Below are 23,057 nucleotides of genomic sequence, written 5' to 3' on the forward strand. Positions count from 1 at the left end.
GTGAACTGGATGGGAAAACAGCTAGCTTTTTCCATTCACAGAATGTATCAGAGGTTCTCATTGTTATTTGCATAGTGAAAATGGACACTTATGAGATTGTCCTATTCCTTACCACCAGAGATGTCCTGGCCTTATAATCTGGGTATCTTGCTTCCAGAAACCTCTGTAGTTTAGAATGCTAAAGGTTACCCACACTTGGGAGTCACTGAACTAGACACAGGATTTGTTTTGTTCATTGGAAAAAGAACGTTCTATCTAAGACTATAGCTTAACCTGGTGTCAAACTTCATTATACTATTAACTATATCTATATCATCTATATTTACACACATATATAATTTATATTATATATAATCTGTTCAATAATATCTAGCATCCAGTGAACACATGTGACTTATAAAACGACTCTCCCTTTTCAAGACAGATTTCTCTGTGTAGCCCTTGCTGTTCTAAAACTTGCTCTATATACAAGACTAGCCTCAAACTCAGAGATCTGGCTGCCTCTGCCTCCCGTGTGCTAAGATTAAAGACATGTGCCACCATAACATGGATTACAAAGAATTTTATAATTAGCATCATTACAAGTTTGGGATTATCGTAAGTGAACATGAAGAAAATTATTAATGCTGTGTTACAGTTAAGGGAATTTCAGTTTTTTCTTAATCTCCAGAAAGATTACTGGATTTAAGTAGCACTCTTTTCTCATGAACTTCAAACCCCAGGCTGTTTTCTACATGGTAGTCTGAGGTCTGGCTGTTAACATGAGGCATGGCCTGATCCTCTTGGCTTTGAGAGGAGATGAGAAAGGTGGTCTATATTTTCTGTTGCCCAGGGGATGTAGCTACCTTCACTGAGGCTTAAAAACCCTGAGTAACTAGAATCCAGCATCTCTACTATATTTCTCTGGCTACTGCTCTATTTTAAGGTGATGGAACAATATTATTGATTGAACTTGAGAAAGGAGGAGCTAAACACACAAATCGATTATCTATCAATGTGATTATTTTCCTAAGGAGAATATTGTGTGTTGCAAAGTACAATTTTAAAATCTGTTCATACAGTTCATGAAAATGTAATGAGACTGGGGTTGTCAAACTTCCTTCATGGTTAGAACTTGGCTTTCTGAACTAGAGACAAGCTATGAAGGCTGAAGTTGTGTATAGTAAATCACATACAAGTAAGTAAAAAACATTGAAGTTCTGTGAGTTTGGGCAGGATATAAGGACTTGAACATGGCAGTCTCTGAGTGTTTTGGCCTTATGTAGTAGCCCTATAGCTTTTAAAAATTCTATTTAAGGAAGCTTATAAAACATGCATCTTTACTTCCCATGTGGAACCAACTTTGCCAGCCTCTATGAAGCTCAAATGATAGAAATATGGATTTGTTTGAGTAAACACAGTTATATCCAGTTGAAAATGAGTTGCTACTAAGATTTCTATCTTTATGGTAATCATCTTAACATTACTTTAATAAACACACCAACAAAATCAAGTTTTCACTGTAGAGATCTTTGATTTTCTTGGTTAGGTTTATTTCTAGCTATAGTCTGTGTGTGTGTGTGTGTGTGTGTGTGTGTGTGTGTGTGTGTGTGTGGTATGTGCACCTGTGCACCTGTGTGTGTGTGTGTTTGTGTATCTCTGTGTGTGTGTATGTGTGTGTGTGTCTCTGTGTGTCTCTATGTGTCTCAGGTGTGTGTGTGTGTGTGTGTGTGGTGTGTGCCTGTGTGTGTGTGTTTGTGTGTCTCAGTGTGTGTATGTGTGTGTGTCTCTGTGTGTCTCAGAGGTGTGTGTGTGTGTGTGTGTGTGTGTGTGTGTATTGTGAGTGGGATTTTTTTCCTTTTACAACATGTTTGTCATTGGTATACAACAGAGCTACTGACTGTTCTATTTTGTATTCAGACACATTGATAAAGGTGTTTACAAGCACAAGGAAGATTCAAGTGTTTGGTATCTATTATGTGTAAAATCATGCCATTTGAAATTGGAATATTTTGACGTTTGTTTTCAGATTTGTATTCTTTCTATGGTGTTACTTATCTAGGTAAGACTTCAAGCACAGTACTTAACAGGACTGGATGTCGTGGACATCTTTCTCCTGTTCCAATCTTAGTAGGAATGTTTTGAGATTTTATCCATTTAGGATGATCTTGGCTATAGGTTATCATATGTAGAATTTATTGAGATGTGCTGCCTCCATCTTTAGTCTCTCTCCCTGGCTTTATCATAAAGGGCTGTTAAATTTTGTCAAGGGTCTTCTCTGCATCTAATGAGACAATCATGTGATGTTTTTTGTCTTTAAGTCCATTATGATGGATTACATTTATAGATTTACATATGTTGTTCTTGTTCCTTCATCTCTGGAATGGACCAATGTGGTCATGATGAATGAACGTTTTGATATCATCTTGAATTCAGTTTGCAAGTATTTTGTTGAAAAGTTTTACCCTTATGTTTATTGGCAAGATTGATCTATATTCTTGTGTGTGTGTGTGTGTGTGTGTGTGTGTGTGTGTGTGTGTGTGTGTGTGTGTGATATTGGTGTTAGGGTGATAAAGGCTTAATAAAGTTAACTTAGAAGTTTTCCTTCCTCTTCTATTTCATAGAATTATTTGAGTAGTATAAGTGTTAGGTTTTCTTTTAAGTATTCATAAAATTCTACAGTGAAGCTATTTTCTGTTATTTATTTTTAAGTTGTGAGACTTTTTAATTACTACTTCAATTTCATTGATGGTTTAACATCTGTTCCAATTATTGATTTCATCTTGTTTCAATGTTGGTTTCTCAGAAGCATTTGGAAATTCATCCATTTCTTTTAGGTTTTCCAGTTTTGCAATTTACAGAAGTGATAGCCTTATACTTTCCTGAAATTCTTTAATAGCTGATAGAGTATCACACTTTTCAGTTCCAGTTATGTTAATTTTGGATTTTTATTTTGATAATTTTATTATGCTGATGTTTTGAAAGAACTAGCTTCCTACTTCAGTGGTTTCCCTTTGTGTTTTTCTCTGGTCTGCATATTTCTTTTCTCTTCTTTACCTTTCCATTCTTTCTTTTTTTCTTTCTTTCTTTTTTCTTTCTTTCTTTCTTTCTCCCTTTCTTTCTTTCTTTCTTTCTTTCTTTCTTTCTTTCTTTCTTTCTTCCTTCCTTCCCTTTCTCCTTCCCTCATTACCTCCCTCCCATCCTCCCTCCTTCCTTTCTTTCTTTCTTTCTTTCTTTCTTTCTTTCTTTCTTTCTTTCTTTCTTTTTTGGAATAGTATCAGAAGTTGGGTCTCAAGTTTCGGCAGTCATTGGTTGGCTGTTCCCTCAGTCTCTGCTCCATTTCTTTATTGGATATTTTCTTTATTTACATTTCACATGTTATCCCCTTTCCAATTTCCTCCCTCTGGAAACCCCTTATCCCATACCCCTCCTGCTGCTTCTATGAGAATGCTCCCCCACCCAACCACCTACCCACACCCTCCCACCTTCTTGCCCTGGCATTGCCTTACACTTGGGCATCAAGATTTCACAGAACCAAGGTTCTCTCCTCCCATTGGTGCCCAACAAGGCCATCCTCTGCTACATATGCTGCCAGATTCATGGGTTGTTCCATGTGTACTCTTTCATTGGTGTTTGAGTCCCTGGAAGCTCTGGGGTGTCTGATTTGTTAATATTGTTGTTCTTCCTATGGGGCTGCAAACCCCTTCTGCTCTTTCAGTCCTTTTTCTAACTCCTCCAATGGGGACCCTGTTCTCAGTCCAATGGTTGGCTGTGAGCATCTGCCTCTCAATTTGTCAGGCTCTGGCAGAGCTTCTCAGGAGACAGCTCTATCAGGCTCCTGTCAGTATGCACTTTTTGGCCTCCACAATAGTGTCTGGGTTTGGTGACTGTATGTGAGATGGATCCCCAGGTATGGCAGATCTTCAAAGAAGACCTAATACCAATACTCTTCAAACTATTCCACAAAATAGAATCAGAAGGAACACTACCCAATTCATTCATTGAAGCCACAATTACGTTTATACCTAACCACAGAAAGACCCTATGAAGAAAGAGAACTTCAGACCAATTTCCTTTATGAACATCAATGCAAAAATACTCAATAAAATCCTTGCAAACTGAATCCAAGAACACTTCAAAACGATCATTCACCATGATCAAGTAGGCTTCATCCCAGGGATGCAGTGATGGTTCAATATACAGAAATCTATCAATGTAATCCACCATATAAACAAATTCAAAGAAAGAAACCACAGGATCATCTCATTAGATTAGAGAAAGCATTTGACAAAATTCTTCAATCCTTCATGTTAAATGTCTTGGAAAGATCAGGAATTCAAGGACCATACCTAAATATAGTAAAAGCAATTTAAAGCAAACAAGCAGCCAACATCACACTTAATGGAAAGAAACTTGAAGAATACCACTAAAATCAGGGACTAGGGAAGGCTGCCCACTCTCTTCTTACCTATTCAATATAGTACTTAAAGTCCTAGCCAGAGCAATTAGACAATAAAAAGAGGTGAAAGGTATACAAATTGGAAATGAAGAAGCCAAAATGTCACTTTTGCAGATGATATGATAGTATACTTAACTGACCCCCAAAATTCCACCAGAGAACTCCTAAACCTGATAAACAACTTCAGCAAAGAGGCTGGGTATAAATTAACTCAAACAAATCAGTAGCCTTCCTCTACTCAAAGGTCTGCATCTTTCATGGTGAGTTGTTAAACTCTCTAAGTCTGGGTAGTTTCTCTAGGTCAGCTTCCAACTCTTTTGTGGTATATTAATTTCGTTAAACATAAGAGAACATGAGAAGAAAGACTTACCTAAGTAAGTTTTAAAATCAGTTATTATTAACTCAACAATTTCTATCTTATGCTTACTACTAAGGAACACCCAGTGAAAGAACAAATTGCTTACACTGGTTCTCTTAACTGGTTGAGTTTGAAGACAGTGAATATCCAACTTGTTTAGAGTAAGTCTTTGGATTCTAAATGGGTTAAATCCTTGTTTATGGTTGCCTGGAATGACATATACACATTAATGCTGGGACTTTAAATACAAAGTTAAAGATTCAATGATTAAAAGAGATAGGTTGGATCCTTTACATTCTACTGGAAAATTGAGAGAAGTTTCAGGATATCACTGCACTGGCTGGTTTTGTGTGACAACTTTACACAAATTCGAGTCATAAGAGAGGAAGAAGCCCCAGCTGCGAAAATGTTTTCATGAGACCCATCTGAAAGACATTCTCTCAATTATTGATCATTGGGAGAGTTCCCAGCACAGGGTAGGTGGTGGCATCACTGGTCATGGGTTCTATAATAAAGCAGGCTGAGCAAGCCAATAGTCAGCATCCCTCCATGGCTTCTGCATCAGCTCCTGCCTTCAGGATCCTTCCCTGTTTGAGTTCCTGTTCTGACTTCCTTCAATCATGAACAAAAATAGTGAAGTGTTAGTCAAAGAAACCTTTTCTCCTCAACTTGCTCTTTGGTGATGGTGTTAAATCACAGCAATAGAAATCCTCACTATGACAATCACTTACTCACTCTTGTCTCAAGTCAGTTAGAGGACCCGAAAGATTTTTAATTTTTTTATGACTATGATAATGAGATCTCATCACTTTTCTGTAGTAATACTGGTGTCAATGATCAACTAAAGCCAAAGTTGAGATCTCAAAGGTGGCTAAATTACAACGCTAATAGAAATTCAAATCTTGCATTATTTCTAACATTGATGTTGGGACAATGATCAGGAACAGGCTCCATCCCTTTCCTATTACATATTTATCTCCAGGAAGAGATAAGGACTGACTAAGAAAACTGAAGTGGCAATAATTATATTTTGAACAACTACTCATTCTCAAATCATACTTCTTTAAATTTATGTCATCCTGAAAAGCTAGTCATGTTCAATATGGAGGATTCCCACCATTATAATACGTGGAAGGCCATGCTTTATTGCTCTTTCTTTGACATGTGCCAATGATTTCTTTGAATTCTCTTACATTTTTATAGTCTCTCACTCCACAGAGACCTGAAAATAACAGAAACTAGGTGTATGCTTCTGAATGAATTCTACAAAAGCCTTATATCACAATGTGTATTTCCTTAAAAAGCAAAAGTAGCATAACTTAATTTTTCCTTAATTGACACACATTCAGCAATGGCAATCAAAGGTATTGTGTGGTGAATTTTACTTTCTAAGGAATTACACAGGGTTTCTGGACTGAAGAAAAACTGCACCAGGATTGCAATAAAGGTCCTTGAGCAATTGTACAGCATCTGTCTTCAGGTTCCTAGTTAAATAGAGTGAGTGTCAGTGGGGCCGTTGGAGGATGACAGTTCAAAGGATCAGGAGATGTATTAGTATAGTTGCATCACATTTTGACAAATTCAAAGACAGCAGAAATGAGATTTTTAGATTAAGTGATAATAAAATGTAGAGTGTATGTTTGACTGGATAAACATCTTGGAAAGGCATAGTATTGTTCCTTACATTGGTGTGGCTTTGTTCTGAGTAAAATCTCTCTTTTTTAGTAATTTAATTAATTTATTTGTTTTTATTTACTCACTGTACATTCACTGACCCCTCCTGGTCACTCCCTCCCAAAACACTTCTCCACACCTCCTCCCTTTCCCCTATGAGTGGGTGGAGGCCCCCAGGTTCTCCCGCTCCCCCTACACTTCAAGTATCTGCAGGGCTAGGCACTTCCTCTCTCACTGAGGCCAGATGAGTCAGTTCAGGTACTAGAACATATCCCACAGAAAGGCAACAACTTTTAGGAAAGCCCCTGCTCCAGGTGTTCAGGACCCACATGAAGGTCAAGCTGAGTAAAATCTCTTATTCTCTCATGGGTTATGCACTTTTTTTGTCTGTGAATAAAATACTTCAAGTCCACAGAATGACATCTTGTTACCTCATACAATCTGTATTCTCTGCTCTAGGACATCTTTATAAATCCCTGTATATAATTAATCACACTTTCATTGGCAAGGGTATTTCTACATTTTCATTGAGATGTAATTTATGAAAAATCTCTATATATGTACATTTTGATGAGTTTGTACACATGTAAGCATGTATATACCAAAATGAGGAACATGTGTATATGTTTATACATATATGTACACATATATGTATGTATATATCTATATGATATCACTATATAAATGTGTGTATATGTACTTTTATGTGTATATCTCTATATATGATATAACACCAAATTAAAGAACATATGTATGTGTATGAGTTGATTTATATGTACATATATACATATATTCACATATACATATTTATACACATTTGATGTTTTTATGTATATATGTGGGTGGGTGTATATGATAAAAACATTGAAACAGGAACTGTACTTTTTACATGATTTAAGCATATAACATTACAATGCCTTCCTGCTGCATATAGGTGCTTTGTCCTTTAGAAGACCCATAGCACATATTCACTCTAGAAAGCTTAAACTTTATACTCATTGAACAGAAATTCTTCCTTTCTCTCTCTTTCTTAGCTTCTGACAACTACTATTTTTACTCTCTGTTGCTATGAGTAATCATGAAGTGTTTAGTTCTCAAAGTTTTGGCAGCTAAGAATTACTCTCCAGATAGTAGATGGCAAAGTGTACTTTTGAGATCTGATGTGTTCAGACAGAAAGATTTATTTTTTGCAATCATCATGGTCGGGAAGCCATGGTGGACCTGCTCAGTTCATGGCACCTGAGATGTGGGATAGACACTGCACATACTAATGAAGCGAGAAGCTGAAAATGAGGAAGAATCCAAGCAGGACAAAGTATTCAAAAGTCTACCTCTAGTGATCTATATTCTCCTTTTAGGTGTACAGTCTCAAAATAACTCCAACATTCAGTGAATAAACTTTTTAAAACAAAAGCCTGTTGAGTAATATTTCAGAAGCAAACCATAGCACAATGGAAACGGAACCATCATCTCACCTATGGAGAGTATCTGAGCCAACAAGCCCCAATCACTTCAATGGTCTAATGATCTTAGGTAAGTCCATTTCTTCCTGTGAGTAAACACAGGATCAGACAGAAATATCAGTGCCAAATAAAAAAACATCCTAAATTAACTGAAAAAAAAAAGACACAAGATAATAATGTCAAGCAAAAGAAGTCTAAAATTTAGAAAATAATGCTACTAAGCCCATAGAAATCGAAGAAAATGTGGTAAACAAATGTACAAAATACCCAGCCCAGATAAATATAAGAATGAGAAATATCAAGGATAAAAATGAACACTTAGAGATTATAATTTTCAATTGTAATGAAAATCTCTATTGAATCTTTAGAGAATAATATGAGAATATTGCACAGAAAGCAAAGGGGCTAGAATAAAAGATCTGGAACCAAAGAGAATGATAACAGTAAACATGCAGACGAGATAGGAAGAGAAATAGTCAAGATGTCTAAATCCAAACAAATAAGGTGTATAAAGTACAGTCTTCTGTACATGAAAGATGCTATGATCATGAATTCCCAAAATCCATGCCTGTCTATATCATACCAATACAATATTTCAGCACAGATGGGAGAAGGTATCACAAGGTTTTATTCCTAGCTTAGCTGAAGAGCTACAGACAGTGAATGGATTCTGAGGGAGGGTTGGTTAGTTTTGCTGAGAGGCAATCTCCATGGTATGATGTCCTTGTGCAAGAGTCTATACCCATGTGCATATGGTCAACACTAATTGGACTGTAATTAAATGTCTGGAGCTACTGCTAAATCCAAGTGTCCCAACTTCTGGGTGACTCAGTTATTTTATCTCTATGTATTATTTTGTTATACTTAATGTAGACTGGGGCATACAGAGAGTTTACCATTCTTATTGTTTTCCTTATTGAGGCTACAACATTTGAACTGGCATATCTCATGTTACAATGTAGTAGAAACCATGCCGTGGGGAGGGGGATCCATGAGCCTTGAGATAGGTGATCTCATATCTAAAATTGGCTTTTGGAGATGTCTAAAGATTACGATATGCAAGGACCTTAATATCCTCATCTACCCCAAAGTGAAGGAGTTTGGATTACCAAATGTCATGACTGCACATTTATCAGTCAGCAACACAGGATGATATTGAGGTATTTGGTGATTGGTAGATGGACAAAGTAGTTCTTACCATGTCTCCTTGTTGGGTAGTGGATATGGAGACAGAACTAGAAGATGAAGCATGATGTAGATTTCCCATCCCTGTATAGACTCCAAAGAGAAGTCTTGTATTCAGGTTGTAGTGTTACTTGTTTAGGGTGCTGTGGAGAACTGCTGTGACCCTAGTCACCTTCTTTCCAAGCACTTTCTCAGTATTGCACAATGATTAAACTGCAGAGAGGGAACAACGTAAAAGAGGAATTTGTAACTTCTTTGGCCTCAAATAGTCTTTTACTTAAGGAAAAACTGCACCAAGGCTAATAATATTTTACATCAGATGTTTCTCTTATGATCTGGGGGCCTTTCCAAGCTGTAATGAACAATTGTGAGCAACAAAGGAAGCAATTATGGTTCCCACCCTGTCGGATACATTTAAGGAGTGATTTATTGCTGTCGGAAGCCTGCTTAGCTCTGTGTTCTATCCACAAGCAGGTGCCATAAGCATTTCTTAGTCATTCTTCCTCCTGCCAGGTTTTATGTCAGAGCATCATTCATTTTTGGTTCATGTCTGGCACCTGTCCTAAAAGGATTAGGTTGGCCAACTGCAACAAGAACAACGGTTCTAAAAATAGCATCATAAACAGATTCAATACCATGAAAGAAAAATCGTGCTTAAGTTGAATACTTCCTTTGTGCAGTTCTCTATGCTTAGTATATTACAAACACCAACTAGTATATTTCTCACACCATCCATAGGATAAATAATATGAATCCCATAGGATGTATAAATACTCTAAGCTACAAAGCAACATTTTAACTGATTCATATTTACATAGCTTAAATTTAACCACAAATTAACCATTAACTGTTTTTTAACATGACCATATACTTTTGATCATTTGCTGGAATACTCATTAGAATTGTGTAAAGATTAAACCCTGTTTATTTCTCAGTATTTTTGGCTGTTTTGTCTAACCTCACTGTATATAATGGGGATTAGGAAAGTTTTAATAAATGTAAGATACTGGGCATTGTGACTAGAGAGACATCCGAATTGTGAGAAGAAGGTACTAGTACTTTTGGAGAGGATACATGCTTTCATCCCTGCATCCATGGTGGGTGGCTCATAACCATCAGTAATTCTAACTTCTGATATCTGACATCTTTTTCTGCCTTTCATAGGCACCTCTATTGACATACATGTACCAAAAGACATACATTAATGTATAATTTAAAAATAATAAAAATATATCTTTAAAAGAAATACAGGAGACACAAGAGTACTCTTGAGTCTCTGTCCTATGTTTCCCCTCTTCCCTCCTTTTTGTCTTCTATTAGTGTGGATAGAGCATTCAATTCACACAAGGCATAAATATCTATATCTATATCTATGTCTGTATGTCTATACCTATATATATAAAACAGTGACCAGTGACTACTTGCTCTGCTGAGAAGTCTGTTTCAGGACTTGCAGAAGGGCAGAGAAGTTTTTGTTTGCTATAGACTTGAGCGATTTAGCTTCTTTTTAGCTTCTTTTTCTTCTTGGAAAGAAAGTACTGCATGCACCAAAAAGAACACCATTTAAAAAATAGCAGTAGAAAAAAAAATAGCAGTAGAATATTATGATGTTTGTTCAATCAGCCCTGTTACATAGCACTTTGCTGAATAGGGTGATCTATATTTCCTGAAAACAAATCTGTTGCATACCTTGGATAATATTAGAGGCAGAATTAACATTCAGTATATTAACACATTCTCAAGGAGAAAGGAAATTGAGAAAAAAAGACATCTAAATTAAATTATTCACCTATATTGATGCTCTAAACTTAATCTCAACTATACAATGAGCACATAAGCAGAGTGCTGGGAGTTCATCAAAATTTCAGTAATAAAACATGTGCTTCATGCTGAAATAGTTATTGGTTAGTAGATGAAATTGAGTAAGTAATCTCAAGTAACTTCATTAATAGATTTATACAACTACACATATAATAACTACTGTACTGTACTTACTGTACTGTGCTCTTCAGGAAGTGCTGGCTCTGGAGTAGCCTACTCTTTCTGAAAAGAAGTCAACTGATCTATGATGTTATGGCTTGTTTCCTGGCCTCAAAAAACCTTCACACTGTAATGTAGGAGATTGCAGTTTCCATCACAGGAGAACATACTGTGATATAATAAGGGGAAGGCCAATAGCATGAGGGAAACTGTGTGTCTCAGAAATCCACGGTGTTTCAGCAAAGGGGACAGGGTAGAAGCTAATAATGAGGTCATCCAGCAGGAAGAGATGTGAGCTCACTTCCTGTTACTACAAACCAAGAGGAAGTGACCCAAAGATAACTACTTGTTATGTTGTATTCCTTGCCTCACCTCCATTCCAACAGTAGGAAAATAAACATGTTACTCTTATTGAGTGGTATTCTGGATTAATAAAGAATCTCTTCCATTTCCCCATAAAACTTTCATTTGCCTTATTGGTCGCCTTGATACCTGAAGTACTTTTCATAGCGATGCTGCTTCCTTATAACTTATGCAATAATGTAATCCCCAACCCAGGTATTTATATTTATGGACTATTCTCCTTGCAAACCCATTTTTCAAAACTTTTGCCTTAGGTAGCTGATTTCTTCCATTATTGTGAATCATGGTTATACTATTAAGTTTTAAGTTTAAAGGACAACCTAGGATTCTCTAATACCTGTGTGAATACCACACATCATCCTCCCTAAGCCCTACCCCTAAATTTCTAGGTCATGGAACTTTCAGTGATATTCATTTAAGTAAAGATTCTCTGAGCTGACTGATGCACAGAATTGTGTTTTGTGAGCTGTCTTCCCACTGTGACCCAGTCTGGCTGTCATTTTCTTTTATATTGCTAATTATGTTATCAAACTATCCACTGAATAATAGAACTTGGCTCCTCTTGAGTTGTTGGACAGAGATAAGGTTTGACATTAGTCTGTTTTCATTTCCCTCTCTAATGTCCTAATTTTTGACTTTTGAAGATCAAATGTAGTGCTGCCTGTAAAAGCATGAGATGATCACTAATGAACAAAGTGATTTGCCACATTGCATGCACTGATCATATAAAAAGACTTCAATAGCATCCCTGGTCCCCATCAGGAAATGCAGACTGTATTATTTAAGTCTGATAGTATATCCAGTAACTATGTGTTTCATTTACCAGGCAACCTATTTAGAGTTAAAATCCCTTGAACTTGAACTCTTGCCTCAATTCAACCTGATCATATGTAGACACTTTTTAAGGTGGGTCCCTGGGAGCCACACATCTCACTTGGTGATCCAGAAGAGCAACAGTCACTTACATTTATTTCAGAAGGAAGAAACATTTGTCACTAAAGGATACTATATCAGCCATGACAAAGTTTAGCTTCACATCTGCTTCTTTCATTCAGAACTAAGACTGTGCTGGGTCATAAAAGCAAAGGTTCAAAATAATTTACCTTAAATCCTTAGCACTGGGTCAGCTTTACCACTCCTTTACGGGTAAAGACAGTTGTGCCATATATCCCAGAGACCAGGAACAGCACTCCTCCATCAAACCCACAGATAGCCTTGACAGAGTTCATGAATATTTATGAGTGTGATTAATAAAGATTATAAGGAGCCTCCTGCCAAGTAGGATTACGTGTTGCTGCTTAATGGGGTATAGGTCAGTTTAAATTGTCCTATTAACTAGTATTTCCAGAAGTCTTTGTGTTTCTCATAGGAATCCAGATGCATTGGGACTGTATTAGCATTATTGTTGAGATGGACGCTACCTGTTCATTGGCAAACACTTTAGACTGACCCACGTTATTCCATGTTATTGCCTCACAAACTGCTGCTGCAGTGCTTTTATTGATAGAACTGTTAAGAATCAAAGAGTGTGAATAAATTCCTCATACTCAAACTAATAGGCATAGCTGCTAATATTTAAAATCTTGACTCTGTGATTTCAAAGCTCCTCGCTCCACCATACTTACTAATTCATATTTCTGAGACTTTTGATTTTTGGAGGGATTTTTTCCCCCTAGGGTGGCACATTTTCCTAAGACAAAGTCCAAGTTTTTCAATCGAAAATGTTCCCCATAGGCTATGTGTCTGGATGCTTGGTCCTCAGTTGGTGGCCCTGTGGAGGAGGAATTTTCAGAGCCTTTAGGAGGTTGAACCTTGTACCATTTCCTGCTTGCTCTCTCCTTCCTATGTGCAGATAAAATGTAAACAGTCACCTTCTGCTCCTGTTGCCATGTTCTTGTCATCAAGGACTGTATTCTGTTAGCACTAACAACTGAAATAAACTCTTCCTTAAGCTACTTATAGTCATGATATGTTCTCTTTTGCATTGGAAAAATAATACACACAGGGGAATTGTATGTCTCTTTTTTGATCAACAAAATGAGATAGATTTTTATACACAGTCCTTATGGAACAATATATACAAGCATGTCAGGATTACAACTCAAAATCTGATAATAAAACCTTGCTTAACCAATTCAGTATCTGTACAAACTATGGAATCTAAGAGGATACCCTGCCGTGTTTTAATTTCTTGTCTTGTCTACCATTCTGGACACCTATTTATTCAACAATCACTCAACACATGCCAGGTATCATTTGAGATACTGATGGCAGAGCAGACAAAATTCAGGTCTTCATGAAATTACTAGTCTATTGTGAAGATGAGGATAATAATTAAAATGATTACATACCTGAATGACTCCACCATCAGATATTAAATGTGAAACATTAAACTAGAACAGAGCATGGGCATGATTAAAGGCTTTCCATCTTCAATTATTATTCTTAGCAAACATCAGTTATAAGAGGAAGAAGAATCATGGAGGAGATAGTAAAGGGATAAGTTTTCCATGGTGTGGCATTGAAAGAAAGCCGCTAGACTGAAGAGAATGAGAAGAAAAGTGCCTGGGACAGAAGGATGAAGACTGTGGCACAGAACTATAGAATGTGAAGAAAATGCTTTAGTCTAAAATAGAAGGCATTAGGATATGTTGAAGAAAAATGGGCTTCGTGTGTTAAAAATGTTCAAAATGGGATCATAATTAGCAAAGAAGAAGGTACCTCATCCAGGCCTACCTCTAGCTTTTATCTCCCAGTAGATAAGGCATAGAGGGAACTGTCTGGAAGTCTGTGTCTTGAGAAACTTTTGAGATTAGGCAAAGCCAAAGCAGTAGAAGAGGATCAAGCTTAGGACATCACTTAGTCTAGCTCACAGTGTTCACAGCTGAATAACTAATGAGTTTTCTCCCCCTAAAGCCCTTTTCTGTACCATGGCATATGACCAGACAGCCAGAAACTTCTTAGTCAATAGTGGCTTGATTTCCTCATGTTCTGTGAGAAGCAAAGTGATTTTATCAATTTCTAGTGGACAACCAAGAACAATAATAGCAAATGCTTATATTACTATGGAATTGCTTTTGAAATCTCTGAGGTACTCCCAGTTAACAAGTTGATGGGAGGTATCCTATACCTGATACTGGAAATTTAGTGTGTAACATGTGATTTCTGGGAGGGATATTATTTCCTGCTTGTAGCAACTCAAATTAAATCTCTCTCTCTCTCTCTCTCTCTCTCTCTCTCTCTCTCTCTCTCTCTCTCTCTGTGTGTGTGTGTGTGTGTGTGTGTGTGTGTGTGTGTGTAGACCATGAAATGATAATTTTCCACTAGGATTTTGCAAATATTTTTAGTGTCAATTATCCCTATTCTTACCCTCTCAAGGTATACCCTCCCAGTCTCTTCCCCACTTAAACATCACCCCTTAATTCTTGTTCTTAAGAAATTATTATTTTCCTTAATACTATTCAGCTATCAAAAACAATGATTTTATGAAATTCATAGGCAAATGGATGGAACTGGAAAATATCATCCTGAGTGAGGTAATCCAATCACAGAAAAACACACATGGTATGCACTCATTGATAAGTGGCTATTAGCCCAAATGCCTGAATTACCCAAGATGCACAGAACACATGAAAATCAAGAAGGAGGAAGACAAAAATGTGGATGCTTCACTCCTTCTTCCTTTTCTTCTTCTTCTTCTTCTTCTTCTTCTTCTTCTTCTTCTTCTTCTTCTTCTTCTTCTTCTTCTTCTTCTTCTTCTGTTGCTGAAGTGTTTTTTTTGTATGCAGCAAAATGATGGATCTTGTTTACCTATACATTCTTTTCTTTTTCATCTTTATTAACTTGAATATTTCTTATTTACATTTCGACATTGTTATTCCTTCGGTTTCCAGCCAACATCCCCTAACCCCTCCCCCTCCCTTCTATATGGGTGTTCCTTCCCATCCTCCCCCATTACCACCCTCCCCCAACAATCCCGTTAACTGGGGTTCAGTCTTGGCAGGACCAAGGGCTTCCACTTCCACTGGTGCTCTTACTAGGCTATTCATTGCTACCTATGAGGTTGGAGCCCAGGGTCAGTCCATGTATAGTCTTTGGGAAGTGGCTTAGGCCTGGGAGCTCTGGTTGGTTGGCATTGTTGTTCATATGGGGTCTCAAACCCCTTCAAGCTCTTTCAGTCCTTTCTAAGATTCCTTCAACGGGGATCCCGTTCTCAGTTCAGTGGTTTGCTGCTGGCATTCGCCTCTGTATTTGCTGTATTCTGGCTGTGTCTCTCAGGAGAGATCTACATCCGGTTCCTGTGGGCCTGCACTTCTTTGCTTCATCCATCTTATCTAATTGGGTGGCTATATATATATGGGTCACATGTGGGGCAGGCTCTGAATGGGTGTTCCTTCTGCCTCTGTTCTAAACTTTGCCTCCTTCTTAAAAAGGGGAACAAGAATACCCTTAGCAGGGGATAGGGAGGCAAAGTTTAGAACAGAGGCTGAAGGAATGAGAGAAAAGACTGAAAGAGCTGACGGGGCTTGAGACCCCATATGAACAACAAAGACAACCAACCAGAGCTTCCAGGGACTAAGCCACTACCCAAAGACTATACATGGACTGACCCTGGGCTCCAACCTCATAGGTAGCAATGAATAGCCTAGTAAGAGCACCAGTGGAAGGGAAGCCCTTGGTCCTGCCAAGACTGTACCCCCAGTGATCGGTATTGTTGGGGGAGGGCAGTAATGGGGGGAGGAAGGGGAGGGGAACACACATATAGAAAAGGGGGGAGGGTTTAGGGGGATGTTGGCCTGGAAACCGGGAAAGGGAATAACATTTGAAATGTAAATAAGAAATACCCAATTTAATGAAGATGGGAAAAAAGAAATTTTTCCTTAAGATAGTCCCATGGGAACAATAGTGGCATGACTTCTATGAGGTCAACCAACTTCTTTTCTGATTGGGTTTAAGGCCTGCTTCACAGAAGGAACTACCCGCCTGGTACCGTAAAGATGACCTAGGAAAACCCATGATGGAGCAGTTCATAAGTATGAAGGATGAAATTGATGCTATTAGATTATATTAAACGGAAACAGTATCAAACTTTCCTCTGAAGATGTATATCTTTGTCCACATATTTCTGTAGCTATCAGTTCTCATCAGAAAGATGTTTTTGTGTAATTGAGGAACGTCTTATAGAGAAAGTCACAGATGGTCCAAGTTCAGAGAATGAATGACCGCCTTCATGCTCAGTCAAAAATGGAACATCTATATCACACTCTTCTCTCTAGCCTCAGAGGATATCAAGAAAGTGGGGGAGGGTAGCAAGAGTATAAGAACCTGAGGTTGTTGAGAACTAGAGGAAAATAAAGCAAGATCTATGGGACATGACATGGTTCGTATACTCATGAAATCACAACAGCTGTGGTTACCTGTTTAAGATAAAGCCCATGGGTTGGGGATTTAGCTCAGTGGTAGAGCGCTTGCCTAGGAAGTGCAAGGCCCTGGGTTCGGTCCCCAGCTCCGAAAACAACAACAACAACAACAACAACAAAAAAAAAAACCCAAAAAAACCAAAGCCCATGAACATTCCAGCATGGAGAGTGATGGGGATGATTGATAGGTGCTTTCCATAGCCAAGAAAATCATGACAGTTGGTGGCTGTTAGAAAAGAAGTCAATTTTCTATAAGGGTGTGGCCTCTGGTAACTGGAGCATACTGTGGTGCATGGTTCCAGTCCACCAAAGTTGGGGACGGTTTAGAAATGGGAGGAGTAGATCTTAGATGATTTAAGGGAGCTAGGGGGTGGAAAACAAATGGTATTTATTGTATACACATATTAAACTGTCAAAGAACAACATTTTATTTATTTATTGGAAAATCACTCAGAATCTGTACCCCAAGTCCTTGTACATAGGAACTCACCTTGTTGTCCACATAACTTCTCCGTGTTGGATGTGAATGATAAAAGACTGCGCAATGAAAAACAATCACTAGTAATGATGGAAACAATTATTTGCCACATTCATTTAGTGCAAGCTCAGGTGTATCTGTGTGAGCTAGAATGTCTTAAATGACCTACAGCAAAGACAATGCTGCATCCATGGATTACTAATATGAAGCAAATAGTATAATAAAGACCAACACAGGTCATGAGGTACCAAATGCATCAAGTCTCTCAGTGTGTTGATACCAGAGCCAAGACAGCTATATTGACCCTTCTTCGATATGAACTGAGAATTGTATAGATTTCTGGGGCTACTGGACCTATGGCATGTGTGTTAGCTAACATTCTTTAGAGAAACAGGACCTACAGGTCATATGTGGAAATAAAGAGAGAATTTATTCAAGGTAGAAGAAGCTCATTTGTTCATAAAGGCCAAATTTAGCCATTGGTTCTTTGAAAGTTGGAATCACATAAAGACCTGTACATCTACAATCTAAATGTAAAGGACAGAAGTCATAGAGAGCCCACAGTGTAAGCACCAACAAGAATATGAAGAGCTGGGCATGAGGTGGCAAAAGTTCCGGGATTAGGAAAGATCCATGTTCTGCTTAATAATCGAAAGCACATCTACCCCTCAGGCAGTTTTCTTGTAGTTTAGCACTTAGTGGGTTGACAGATGTTCATCTGCATTCGGGATGTTAATGTTTACCAGATCTCCTCATCACAATGTGCATCTCTTCTGTAGACCAAGCAATCATCAACAATCTGAAATACCCCTTGTCCCAGTTGAATGAACATAATTAATTAGTCCTTACACTAACTTCCCCATGCTATTTGAGTCTTGATTCTATTATGTTCCAGGGAAATCACTATCTTTGGTATTTTTAAATAGGATATAATAGTGCACTTCATGTAAATCCCATGAGCTACATTCCTGTTTCTCACTGAATGTAATTACTATTATCGATGTGAGCGATTCATCCCAGAAATGTGTTCATTACATGAACAGTAATTACATGAGGACTCCTCCACCCCGTTTTTTTGTAAATCTTGGCTAAAACCCTTAAAGCCTAAAGAATGTTACTTTAAATTCTTGTCTTAATACAGCACTATAAATGATTTGACCATGAATATTCACATTTTTATTGTTTCATCCCTGAACAGCTTAGCTTTCCAATATGTTTAGAAAAAAATTTACTTTCCAGATGGGCTGATCCCTAAGGATCAGACATAAGCTATCTTGTTCTATTAAGGAAGAAACAAGGATGCTTTCTGAGGATCTGTGGCATGTAACAAGGTACCTCCATGTTTCTGCATTTATATTGAACTGCAATATGAAGCATTCCTCAGACTGTTTCTGAAAAGGGCAACATACAGGAGGCCATACCCTTCCTTAATCATGTTATGGTAGCTTCAGGTGAGCTCCAGAGTTTAGGCAGTAGAATGGAATTCTGGACATGAATTGCTCAGGATTCTATTGCTTCCTGGCATGTGAGTCAATCAAATTTCCCATCTGTAGAATCAGAATGAGAGTACTTACTCAGATAGTTCTGAGGACTAAATTATAATAAATTAGGATTATATGAAGTGGAGTTCTGAAATAGATGGAATTTTGTTCCAAGATGTTATTCTTAAATTAGTTGTGAAAATGCAGACTATTCAGAAGTATTAGAACAAATAGTGAAACATCTAAAATTCCAGATTGGATCAGCAATTCTTATTTCAGACTGGTATAAAATTAGAAGAGGGGTGGAGAGATGCATCAGCACTTAAGAGCATGTACTACTCTTGAAGAGGACCCACATTCACATCTCAACTACTTTGTTGGTGGCTCACAACATGCTGTAAATCCAGTTTCATGGAAACTTCTGGCCTCGGTGGAGGTCTGCACTCTTTTACACAAACACGCACACAGACACACAGACACACACACATACAGACACAGACACACACACATTTAAAGACATACATTTTTAAAAATATAAGACATTAGAGATTTAAATATACAAATAAAATCATTAATTATTAGAATTATCTTTTTATTCATTCAACCAATGTTTAATAAATGCATACCATATGTCAGGTAATTGTATGTACTAGAAGTAAAATTGCAATCAGACAAAACAGCTGTATTTCTTTCAAATGTTGTGTAGTAGCAAAGTCAGATGATAATTAATAAAGACATATACACTTAATAAAATACAAATAAGTAAGGTAGATAAAGGATTTTAAATGAAGCAGAAAAATACAATATTGAGTGTATCAGGTTCAAGATCACTTTTATTTATTTATTTTATGCTTTGTGTGTGTGTGTGTGTGTGTGTGTGTGTGTGTGTGCATTTAACCTTAGCTATTCTGATAGTTATAAGATAAAATCTCAGAGTCATTTTGATTTCCATTTCCCTGATGACTAAGGATGTTGAACATTTCTATAAGTGCTTCTTGGCCATTAGAGATTCCTCTGTTGAGAATTCTCTGTCTAGATCTGTAACTCATTTTTAAAATCGAGTTATTTGGTTTGTTGATATCTAGTTTCTTGAGTTCTTCGTATATTTTGAATATGAGCCCTTTGTCAGATGCAGAGTTGGTGAAAATCTTTTGCCATTCTGTAGGCTGCTATTTTGTCTTTTTGGTGGTGTCCTTTGCCTTACAGAAGCTTTACAGTTTCGTGAGGTCCCACTTATTAATTGTTGATCTTAGTGCCTGAGCCATTGGTATTCTGTCAGGAAGTTGTCTCCCATGCCAGTGTGTTCGTGGTTATTATCCACTTTCTCTTCTATCAAATTTAGTGTAGCCGATTCAATGTATTTATGTTAAGGCCTTTGATCCACTGGGAGTTGAATTTTGTGCTGGGAGGTAGATATGGGTCTATTTGCATTCTTCTACATGCAGATATCCAGTTAGAACAACTCTATTTATTAAAGATGTTCTTTTCCCACCGTATAGTTTGGACTTCTTGGTCAAAAATTGAGCCGAGTGGATGCACTTCTTGTTCTGTGATTTGCTTCTGTTGATCTACCTGTCTGTTTTCATGAAACTACCATGCTGTTTTTATTACTATTGCTGTATTATTGTATTGCTGAAATAGGGCTCGGAATACCTCCAGAAGATCTTTAATTTTTCAGATTGTTTTAGCTGTCCTGGGTTTTTTGTTTTTTTCCATGTGAACGTGAGTATTATTCTTTTGATATTTGTAAAGAATTGTGTTGGAATTTTGTTGGGAATTGCGTTAAGTCCATAGGGTTCTTTTTTTTTTTTTTTTTTTTTTCCTGTGGAATGACCATTTTACAATGTTATTCCTTCTGATCCATGAGCATGGGAGATCATTTCATTTTCTTGTATCTTTTTTCAATCTTTTTCTTCAAAGATTTGAATTTCTTTTCATACAGATCTTTTTTATTTTCTTGATTAGAATTACACCAGGATATTTTATATGCGTTCTGGCTATTGTGAAGGGTTTGTTTTTCTAATTTCTTTCTCGACCTGTTTATCATTTATATGTATAGGATAAATACTGATTTTTTTATTTTGTTTCCAGCTCCTTTGTTTAGGGTGCTTCTTAGCTGTTCAAGTTCCCTAGTAGAAGTTTTAGGGTCACTTATGTGTATTATCATATCATCTACAAAGAGAGATACTTTGAGTTCTTCCTTTTCAATTTGTATCCCGGTTGATCTCCTTTAGTTGCCTTCTTGCTGTAGGTAAAACTTCAAGCACTTTTTTAATAGATATGGAGAAAGTGTACAGCCTTGTGTTGTCCCTGAGTTTGGTGACTATTGACTTGCTGCACATTGCTGCTATTGTATTTAGGTATGTTTCTTGTATCTCTGATCTCTCCAAGACTTTTACCAATAAGGAGTGTTTAATTTTTTTCAAAGTGTTTTTTAGTATCTAATGAGATGATCATTTTTTCTTTTACTTTGTTTATATGGTAGATTGTGTTGATGAATTTTTATATATTGAACTATCCCTGTCTCTCTGGGATGAAGCCTACTTTATCATGGTAGATGATGTTTTCAAATGCCCTTGGATTTGGTTTGAGAGTATTTTATTGAATATTTTTTTGCATCGAAGTCAAAAGAGAGATTGGTCTGAAATTCTCTTTCTTGGTTAAGTCTCAGTGTGGTTTAGCTATCAGGGTGACTGTGCCCTCATAAAACAAGTTTGGCAGTGTTCTTTCTGCTTTTAGCTTATGTAATAAATTGGGGAGTATTCATAAAAGCTCTTCCTTGAAAGTTTGTTAGGATTCAGCACTAAAACCATCTGACCCTGGACTTTTTTTTGCTTTTTTGGTTCGGAGACTCTTAATGATTGCATGTACTTCCTTAGGTGTTATAGGTCTATTTAGAGTCTTTACCTGGTCTTAATTTAGCTTTGGTAAGTGATATCTATCAAGACAATCATCCATTTTATTTAGATTTTCCAAATTTTGTCATGTACATGATTTTGAAGTATGACATAATGAATCTTTGGATTTCCCCAATGTCTGTTGTTATGTCCCCTTTTCATTTCTGATTTTGTTAATTTGGATTTTCTCTCTCTGGCTTTTAGTTAGTTTGGCTGAGGGTTTGTCTATCTTGCTGGCTTTTCTCAAAGTTCCAAACTCTCTATTTCACTAATTCTTTGTATGTTCTCTTAATTTCTGATTTATTGATCTTAGCCCTGAGTTTGATTATTTCCTGCCATCTGCTCCTCTTTGGTGCATTTGATTGTTTTTGCTCTAGAGCTTTTAGGTGTGCTGTCAAGTCAATAGCATGAGATTTCACTAATCATTTTATGACTCAAAGAGACTTAACAGACAACTACAGAACATTTTATCCAGACACCAAAGAGTATACCTTCTTCTCACTACCATGTGGAATCTTCTCCAAAATTGACCATATACTGTATTCAGTCACAAAGCAAGTCTCAACACATACAGGAAAACAGAAATAACACAACCTCATACCAGATTATCAGACAACCATGTATTAAAGTTGGACTTCAAAAAGAACAGAAACAACAAACTGCTTACAAGCTTATGGAAACTGAACAGCTTTGTTCTTATGACCACTGGGTCAGGGAAGAGATAAAGAAAGAAATTAGTGACTTTCTAGAATTCAATGAAAATGAGTGCATACCATACCCAAACTTATAGGACACAGGAAAGCAGGGATAAGAGGAAAGTTCATAGCACTAAGTGCCTTTGTAACAGCACATTTCTATATATAAAGCACAGTTGGAGAAGCATTGCATTCTGCCTTCTTTCACTGATTTTTTAACAAAGTTAATAGATCACTAATTAAACTATATGATTAACTTTAAAGTTCAGCATTCAATTCATATCTGCTATTATAATTATTAATATTAAAATTGATATTAATATTAGATATACCGAATTCCAGTCTAGTTAGCTGCTTGAAGTGCAGTAAGCCTTCCTCATTATAGAAAACAATCCCATTGCATGAAATTTTAATTTTGAGCACACTTCCTCCTTTAATATCATAGTGACTAAAAACAAATGAACATTTAAGAAGCACTGTGGCTGGAGCTGTGACTCCCCGTAAGCAACCATAGTAGCAGTGAGAACAATTTTTTTCTCTCTGTTTCTAGAATGAAGAACTGGTTCTGCTGAGTTTGACGATTTTCCTCATAGCCACAGTAGAGTAGGGACTAGGGTATGTTTGC

This window comes from Rattus rattus, chromosome 1, assembly GCF_011064425.1.
Source record: "Rattus rattus isolate New Zealand chromosome 1, Rrattus_CSIRO_v1, whole genome shotgun sequence".
Taxonomy (NCBI): Eukaryota; Metazoa; Chordata; class Mammalia; order Rodentia; family Muridae; genus Rattus; species Rattus rattus.